Here is a 10,236-nt window from a genome sequence, read left to right as displayed (position 1 = left end):
TTTTAAGTTCTGGACTCGCAATACTTGGGCTGAGCTGGCGAGATCTCGCGAGATGCTGCAAGGCGACAGGGCCGCTTCCCCTCAGGCGCGTGGTACCCGCGGCGGTGCTGTAGCCGCCTGCTGCGCCCGGCTCCTCCGGGTGATCCCGGGGGCTTTCTTGTCCGGCCTTCTCGTGCTTCCGGAGTTGCGGGCGAGGTGCGCCCCTCGGTGAGGCCTGCTCCGAGCTCCTGCTCGCCGCGACTCCCCGCACCCATTACAGGCCTGAGCCTAGGGGAAACCAGGATTTCCTCTGTGCCGCGTTTGAGGCGGTAAATTCACCCGCCTGGCAGCGTTAGATTTGCATAACCAGAGACTAATCCCAGTCGCGATGCAGTGGGTGTGTCTACACGTCCATTGACACATTTATTTTAAAAGCTGTGATGTTTGAAGGTGAGAAAGGAGCGTAGTTGTGATACCTTATTGTTTCAGGACGATTTTTAACTGTAGGCATTTCCAAAATGATAGGAAGTTCTGAAATGGATCTAATGAGAGCAGTAATAATCCGGGAAGTTTCAGCATGGTTTAGGTTGTGAAGAATTCCTCTGTTTTCATTAAAACAGGTACTCCTTTGCAAGTCTATTAGTGTAAAACGTAGGGGGAAGCAATTATTCTGCAACTTTCTTGGCAGCAAAATCCATTTTTAACCTAAATTTTACCCACAGCCCTACATGAAAACAGATAACAATGAATGGCTTCTTCTATCACTTGCCTCTTATGAATGTATTTACATTTATGTATTTTTAAATTGTATTTACATGGATAAACATCCTTTGCTGAACCCTGGAAATAAGATCAGGCAGCCCCAGAGTTTGCAGAACTGTTTTGAAATACAGTACTGTGAAGAAAGCTACAACCAGGTCTCAAAAAATTGTCATGATCTTATTTGTCCTGCCCAGGTTTTCATCTCAGTTTATTATCTCTATTGTAAAGATGAAGAGAAGAAGGGACCACTCTTGGATCATGTAGCCACAGTTTTTAAATCCCCTCTTGAGCTGTAGTAATACTAAGAAAACCAGAAGTGGCCAGAAAAATCAGGTGGTTCTTTAAGCAGTTCTATTTCTACTAAGGGATTTCGGCCTTAGTAGCTGATCTGTGTGGTGCCTCTTAGCTTCAACGCTAATTAGGTGGCTGTTGGAATTCAACATTCATTGAACTGAACAAATCGTAAGCACCCACTATGAGATGCTCTGTGTTCTCTGGATGTAGCAGTGAGCAAAACAATCCCTTCTCTCATGGAGTTTGTAGTCTAGGGAGAGGGGAGGGGAAGGAGAGGGAGAGGCAATAAACAAGATAAAGAGATAAAATACATAGCAAGCTAGGGGAGTATAAAACATACATGGAATTATAGAGCATGCTTGGAGTGCTAAGGAAAGGAATAGGATATGTGAGATGGAGGTGATAAAATTTTTTGTAGAATAGCCTCACTGAGAAGCTGACATTTGAGTGAGGAAATGAGTGATACAACTGTTTGGGAAAATATTGCAAGCAGAGGAAAAACAAAAGCCCAAAAGCGAGAGTGTGTCTGACATGTTCATAGAATTGGATGTAGGCCAATGTGGCTGAAGCTGCTTAAGGGATGAGAAAATTAAAGATAATCAGGTCAGAGAATTTACATGTTGGGGGCATGGCAGACCAAAATGTGTAGGACCTCTTCGGCTATTGAACTTTGACTTTGAGTGGGCTTCCATAACAAAATTCCATAGACTGGGTGACTTAAACAACAGAAATGTATTTTTTTATAGTTCTAGAGCCCAGAAAGTCAGAGTGCCAGCATGGTCAGGTTCTGATGAGGAGAGGTCCCTTCCTGATTTGCAGACCTCTATCTTCTCTTTGTGTCCTCACATGGTGAAGAGAATTCTAGTGTCTCTTTTTCTTATAAGGACACCAGTTCTGTCCATTCAGGTCTTCACGCTTATGACCTTATTCAATCTTAATCACCTTAAGGACACTATTTCCAATACAGTCACATAGGTTAGGGCTTCAACATATGGATGGGGGGTATGAGGGCAGGGACACCATTCTGTCCCCAACAGATGGCAAGTTATTGCAGGGTCTGTGTAGAGGAGTGACATGGTTTGATATATATTTAAACGACCAGTCTAGCTGCCTTTTAAATATACAAGGGGTAAGTGGTGGGGTCAAGGAAAGAAGCAAGGAGAGGTGTTAAGAAGTAACACAAAAATTCAGGAAGTGATGATGTGGCTTTGACCATGATGGGTAGCAGTGGAAAATGGTGAGAAAGTGATTGAATTCTGAGGCAGCAATAGAATTTGCTGGTGGATAATGGAATAAGAAAGAGAATCCATGAGTTTTTGAGCAAATGAAAGAATGGTGTTGCTGTTTTCTTAGAAGAGGTGATGGTGAATGAAGCAGCCTTGGGTGAGAGGAAAATCAAGAGCTCAGTCTGAGATGTTTGTTGGAGGAAACAAATATATAGTGATAATAAATAGTGTAAGTGCAAAGTGAAAAGTTCAGGACAAAGGAACGTTGTACAATGAGAATGCAAAATAGAGGGACTAGACTTAGGGAGGAAATGACATTTTCAGCTGAAGTCTGAAGGATGATTAAGATTAAACTATAACTTAACGGGAGTTTCAAAAAAAGGAAATATTGTGTGCAAAAGCCCTCATGGAATGAGAAGCTGTCTTAAGAAGCTTGGAGCCAGTTTGATTAAATAATGATTTAAGGGCAAGAGTAATGAGATGAGTCTGTCTATACTAAAAGCCCTATAAAACCATTAATGGGTTTCCAAGGAGATAGGTACATGATCAGATTTACATTTATTAAAAGTCTCTCTAGATATTTTGTTGGGGGGAAATTGGAGAGTAGCCCCATTGCCTAGTGGCTACCATACTGAACAGTATAAGTATAGAATTCAAAAGAAAGCCTAGAGCCCAGCCTTGTGTAATTCCAACATTTAATGACTAAAGAAAAGGAGGAGAGGCCTGAGGGTTGAGAAGACCAGATGAAGGCATTTTCAAAGTAGGATTAGCTATGTTAATTGAACCAAGAGGTGGAAAAAGATGAGAGGTGAATATAGAATATTGAACTTAGTGATATTTATTAACCTATATACTGGGAGAGTAATGGGAGAGAGAGGAAAGATTCCAGAAGGTATTATCAAAATAGACAAGTGAAACTAATTGAAACACTGTCAGGAGAGGTCTCCTTTTTACTCAGCAAGCATTTGGTTATTAGATTTACCATGTGTCAATTTAGAGACTAACTTTGAGAATAGACTCATTGTCAGTGCCATAATGAAGTACCTAAGTCGTTTTGCTCATTTTCCAAAAAGTCAGCTTTTGACAATATAGGTTCCAATGTTCTTAGTACTATGTGTTGAATATATTTAGAATTTTATAACTAGAAGGGACTTAGGTTATTCCAAGCCTTTCACTTCACAAATGCTCAAAGGAGACATAAATTACGTTAGACCTACAACTTTTTGTGTCTGTAGCATTGGAACATGTGAGAATGACGTAGAGCCTTTAACATCAGCTCCATTTTTTTTATTTTTTTACAGTGAATTTTAGTTAGATTTTCTATGCTCATATTCTACCTGGTTATGGTTTTCCTATTTTTACTAGCATACAGATTAGGTCAATGGTCTTTCATTGAGAAGTAAAGTAATTATCCTATCAAGGAAAAAAAAGGTTGATGAGAAAAACGTGCTGTGTCATAATTTTGTTTTCTTACCAAGTCCCGATCACATTCTACTTTAATTAAAAATGTTATAAATATTTTAAAGTCAGTCATAGAATTAATCAAAATCTGATTGTGCTTTTTCTCTAATATTTAAAATCATATTTTAAAAGAAACAGCCCAAGGTTTTATTGAATTTAAATCTTATGTTTTGCTAATCCAAGCAATGAGTTCATGATGAATGCATTTAAGATAAATGTAATCTCTGTCTTTTCTCATTTCCCACTTCCACCTATGAATGTATATTATAAAGCTAATCAAGGAAGTCTCTTCCTCTCACATTTTGTATTGGAAAAGTTATTTTCCATCTGCTCTGATTTACTTTTATACTTCTAATTCTGCAGTCTGTGAACATTTGCAAACTCCGAAATTGTTATCAAATATTAATATATGAAGTAAATACTTTTTACAAAATAGTAAAATCATGGTCTCCATAGCCAGACTGCCTAGATTTGAATCTCGGCTTCATTAGTTACTGGTCATGTGAACTTGGGCAAGTCTGACCTCTGTGCCTCAGTTTCCTCATTTGAAAAATAGTGATAATGGTAGCTACCTCATAGAGTTATGAGGATTACATGAATTACTTATCAGTAAAGTGCTTAGAACAGTACCTGATACATGGTAAGCCCTAATGTATATAATCATTAAGTGTTTAAATTTTTTAATATTTTATTTAAAAAAGTGCTAAGACAAAACTTTAAAATTGTATCTTTTTTTTGCGACTGTCCTGTTTAGTCTTTGAATTTTGCTTTTTGTTTTGTTTTTTTTTTTGAGAGACATTTCAGTGATTTTTTGAGTAGCACGTAAGCTATTTTTCTTCTGTTACAAATTTTGGACTTTTAAAACAGTTGTTAATATCATTATTTTGCTGCCACTTATTTGGAAGATAGAACGACAGCCTAGACTGAGGATTTCTTTCTTATTCACTTTAAATCCATTTTTCCTCCTACTGGGCTCTTTAGAACTAATTATTTGTTACTAAAACCATTACATACTAAATTATGTTATATACTTAAAAGTGACTTTAGGAATATTTTGTCTGCATTCACTGTACTGCATTAAAAATAGAGGTTTAAAACATACATACCCCAACACTTACAAAACACATACCTTAATAATTAAATTACCCCTCATTTATGGAGTAAATATTGTAATGTATCCAATAACTAAACTCCATACCTGTATTTTCTTCTCAATTAATGAAAAATATCTATTTTTTAAATCTTCTATTATGTTCCTTCGTGATTAACTCATGTTTTCACTTTCAAAAATTACAAATATAATTGAGATGTTTTTATAATTGTTTAAGATGACTGAAATTCGAAAAATCATAAACATGGAAGGAATCCTAAAGGATTATGTAGTAAGCCCCTACTTTAAAAAATAGAGTAATTATTATATCTTTACAAACATTTTTTCCTTTAGTAACATTCTAATGGTTACAAGTTCTTACAGCCATAGTATCAGACGTGTTAAAAATACTCAAAGAACAGGACATTCTTCTCAATGGCTAAACTAAATTATTCTTCTAACAATTTAAGTTTCTGCTTTTTGTCCTATTCTTCAGAGGTTATGGTAACCCATAAAATGTAAGGTTATTTTTGGTTTTATTTCCTAAATGGTTTCCTCTTACATGTCATTATAGAGCCCAGTTTCTAAGTATGTAATTATTTTTATTACTTTCCTCTGGACCCTTTCCAAGTAATTTAATCTTCTTTTAAATGTGGGCCAAAACTATTAGGTTCAATATTATAGTTAAAGAAACAACAACTGATGATTATAAAAGTAAAGACAGATTTTTACCATTGAAGTAATTGTTTTTACTTTAAACTGGGCTTCCACATCTGACTTCAGATATGGCCCTGGGTGTCAACTCTTCTGATGAGTCAAAAAAAATTTTTTTTTTTTTTAAGAAATTTGAACTAAAAATCCACCTCTATTTCAACCCATTTCTAAAGACATAAAATTACTAGACTATAAACCAAAATTTTGGTTTTATAAGAGCGATGAATCTGATATTGATATTATTTTTCGAATTGTAAAAGTGATACACATTTAATAGATAAATCATAGGGAAAAAAAATCAAAGGGAAGTAGTACTTATTATGCCATACCCTAAAATAACATTTACTTTTTGGTTTATGATAATACAAAATGACTTATTGTTTTGTAATTTTTAAAATATCAATGACATGAACATCTTTCTGTATATATAAAAATGTTTTGAAACTGCATGATTCCTAATGGCTGCATAATATTGCATCATTTGGATTTATCATAATTTACTGAATCTAGCACATATTTTTGAATGTTTCATTTATTTCCTTTATAGTTATAGTAAGCAATACTGCATTGAATATCTTTGTGCATATACTTTTCTTCATAATCGATTATTTCCTTAGTATAAATTCCTAGAAGTGAAATTGCAGGATATGTGCATTTTTAAAATGTTTGGCATACGTTGTAAAATTGATTTTCAGAAAGGTTATATCAGTTTATTCTATCAGCATTGTATTTGAATGCCTATCTTACACCCCTCTTACAAATTTTAAGAAAGATCCTTATCTTTGTCAATCTGATTAGCAAAAGATGGTTTAATTTTCAGATTATTGACTGCTAGTGAGGGTGAACCTTTTAACATTTATGAATCATTTACATATCATTATTTCTGAATTGCTTTTTGATAGCTATAGCAAACATTTGCTGTATCCTGAAAGTCTGGCTTCCATTCTGCCTTGTTTTGGTAATAGCATACAAATGATTTTTTTGTTTGTTTTGTTTTTTTTTGGTGGAGTGTGGGAATGACCTGTCTGTGCAGTTGTGGAAAGACATAGAAGGACTTGCCTGACCCCAGCCAAATTGTGAGCACATGAACAAATATGCCAGTCTGGCTTTCCTAAGAGTTTTGAATTTTGAATGGTATAAAGTCAAAATAAGTCCAGTTGCTGGGACTAATAGCTGCTCATACCTCACTAGAAAATTGCCTTGCCTCAGGCAGCCCAAAGCAACTAGCTAAAGAGACAATATAAGGCCTTTGCCTCCATTCAAGAATACTCCAAAGAGCACCCTAGGCTTCAGCTACATTCTCATTGCAGGTCTGCTCTCTGCCCAGTTCTTGCCTTCCTCATTTCCTTATAGGTGTGTATGTCTGTCCTGAGAGCACTCCTCAGCAAACCTTCATATGCCATCCTCCACCTCAGTCTGTTTCCAGGAAACTATCTATTTATTCCAGTGGTAACACTCGAGGAAAATTTTAAGTAGTTCCTGCTACCAGCACCCTCTGGAACTACTTCTCGTGTCCTTTTTGCATCTGGTTCTTTTTTTAACTTTCCTATATTCTTTCAGTAATTTATTCTGTTAACCAGAGTTGGTTCCTATGACTTGCAGCCAAGAATCAGTATTAATATGATGTTCTTTGCCATTTTTCTGAAGTCTTTTACTTAGAAATTTTTAGCTTTTTTATGTATCACAGACTTAAACTAAATTGGTTTTCTTCACTTTGTCAGTTTCACGGTAGTTTTGTTCATCACAGTGTTGGAGTTCAATTATTTTTAACATGTATTGCCATCAAGTATCTCAATCTTTTTCTTTATTATTTTTACCTTTGATATAATGCTTAAAGAGGCCTTTGTCATCACAAGATGATGTATATAAAATTAATATGTATATATGTTTCAGTTAAAGGTTTTATTTTTAATCCTCTAATTCTTATGACATTTATTTTTGCTTTGGTATGAGGCAAGATTTAACTTTTTTTCAGATAATTTAACTGAATATTTAGGCTTTTATGTTAAAATCTACTTTAACAGTATCCTCAAATATTAATGTTGAAATAAGGTAGACATTTATCTTTTACTCAGATAACAGCCCAGAAATGATACTTCTCAAGCTGGCCAAGCAACTCTGCCATTCTCATCAGGAGACTCTCATCTCCAGGTCAGAAGCAGTTGCTTCATTTCTTGCTATTTTCCAGTCAGTGGGAAGGGGGAACTAGAGAGTGTAAAAAAACAATTTCTTAACACCACACATACACATACACACACACACACACACTCATTGGTCAAAATGTAGGCACTTGGCTATGTGTAACAGGTTGAAAAATATAATCTTTTACTGGGCAGTCATGTGGATAGTCAAAACCCATGGGGTTCTGGAATTCCCTATGATAATGAGTCCTGCCAGTGGATAGAAACCTGCATTTTAAAGGTATATAAAACATTCTAATATTAGCCTTAAAATGGTAATTATGTTGAACGTGGAACAGAAAATGAACCTAAAATATTAAGTGTAAATTAACACATAGCTATCATTTAAAGGGGCGCACCCCTTTCAAAATGGTGTGTGTGTGTGTGTGTGTGTGTGTGCGCGCCACAGCCATTCAAAGCTTCTGTTTCTCCTCTCCATCACCACCACCATATGATTTGGATGTGGAGCATGAGTCGAGATTTTTTTTTTTAAGTAGATGATTTTAAGCCTCTTGACATGCTTCATGTACTTCTTTTGTTCAGCTCTCAGATTCTTTCTGTGCAGGCTAGGTGAATATGAACAATGATGATAGGAAGGGTATATTCATATGCTTCTTTAAGAGGATTTGTAATTTATGAAGTAAATTAATCAGGAAATATAATATTCTTGAAAAGGAATGGTCTATATCTGATTTAGGATTGAATATTAAATATCTAATAAGAAGGAATCAGAAGTTCTATCTTCTCATCTAAATATAGAATCTATTCTCAATATTGGTACTGGTTTTTATTGTGATGGTTTGGACACAGTTTCATATTCAGTCTCTCTGTATATTATTCTGGTGTTATAAATGCCTAACCTTAGAATTCATCCTGCAAGCATAAGGATGACTCCTTGGAAATTTGCATAAAGATAGCCTTTGGAATCATAGGATATTGGTCTCTGGGAACCATGGTTTTGAAGCAGAATGGTGTTGGGTATTTGTTTTATTTTTGTAGTGTTAATTATGCATGACATACACGGAAGTGTTTAAAACATATATGTACATTCTGAAATATCTGTACAGATCAGCATCTAGGTCGTGAAACATAACATTGCCAGGCCTGAGAAGCCCCCAGAGTGCCCCTTCCGGCTCACAGCCCTTTTATCCCACTCTCGGTTTGTGATAGTCATTTCCTTGGTTTTACTATCTGTATATATACCCCTAAACATAATATAAATGGATTTATACTGTATGTTTCTTTTGTGTCTTTTTTCTTTTCACAATATGTTTGTGCATTTGATCCATATTGTTTTATGTGTCATAGTGCATTTATTTTCACATTATAGTATTACCTTGTATTGATATACCGCAATTGATGTGGCCATTTTACTGTTGGTAAATATTTTGGTGGCTTCCAGTTTTTTCTTTCTTTTGCTATTCTGAGCATGTCTGCTGTGAACATTTCATTACAGATCATAGAGAATATGTATGTAAATTCCTATAGGGTATATATTTAGGAAGGTATTGCTGGTTCGTAGAGTATGTTCTTCATCCTTGATAGATGATGACAAACTGTAGAAGGCGACAACCATAGATGACATTTTCTGGTGGTTGTATCAAGAATGGTATTATTTTAAAAGTTCTTTACCATGTCTTAAAATATTTGCTAAAAGTATCTTGAGAGAGAAAAACAAATTTAGTAAGCTATGGTATTGTATTTTGTTATAAAATAATTTTTAAATAATCTAGAAAAGATAGACATCCATTCTTTTCCAGTCTTTGGGTTAAAAAGGTATTTCAATGTAAATGAGATATATTAATATATAATATAATACAGAAAACATTACATATTATATACTATATATAGAATATATGTTATAATATGTTACAAATTATGTAATATTAATAACACATCATATAGATAATACATTTTATATTAATATATAATATTTATAAAAATCTATATTAATATATTTATAAAATAATATAGAGATATAATATGCGATATATATCAAATATATAATATAATAGATGTAGAATATAAATATATAATACATTGATATATATGGTAAAATAAAATTTTAAATCAGGGAAAAAGGTATAAAGTGAAAAACAAAGTCTCTATTCCTTTCCCTAAAGTTCTGCCTTAAATGACTGCCTAATTAACAGTTTTTGTATCCTTCATAAATAGATCATAATGCATATGGTATTTTTTCACTTTGTTTAACAGCATGTATGATTCTTTGCAATGCTAAATAATATCAACTTAATTGGGAATATAATAATTTACTTAATCAGGCAGGTTCATTGATGGATATTTAGGTCATCTCCAGGTTTTTATTATTACCAATGATGGATCAGTAAATACATTATAACATACATGTTGTAATTTTTGAGAATGTATTCATTAGATAAATTCCAAGCTATGGAATTATAGTTCAGAGTGATGAGCATTTTAAATTCTGATAGATATTTCAAAATTGCCCTCCAAAATATTGTATCAGTTTGCATTTCTCTTAAGTACTATTTGCCAACACTGTGTGTAT

Source organism: Pteropus alecto, unplaced genomic scaffold, assembly GCF_000325575.1.
Source record: "Pteropus alecto unplaced genomic scaffold, ASM32557v1 scaffold20, whole genome shotgun sequence".
NCBI classification, from domain to species: domain Eukaryota; kingdom Metazoa; phylum Chordata; class Mammalia; order Chiroptera; family Pteropodidae; genus Pteropus; species Pteropus alecto.
Note: the sequence above shows the minus strand (reverse complement) of the source record.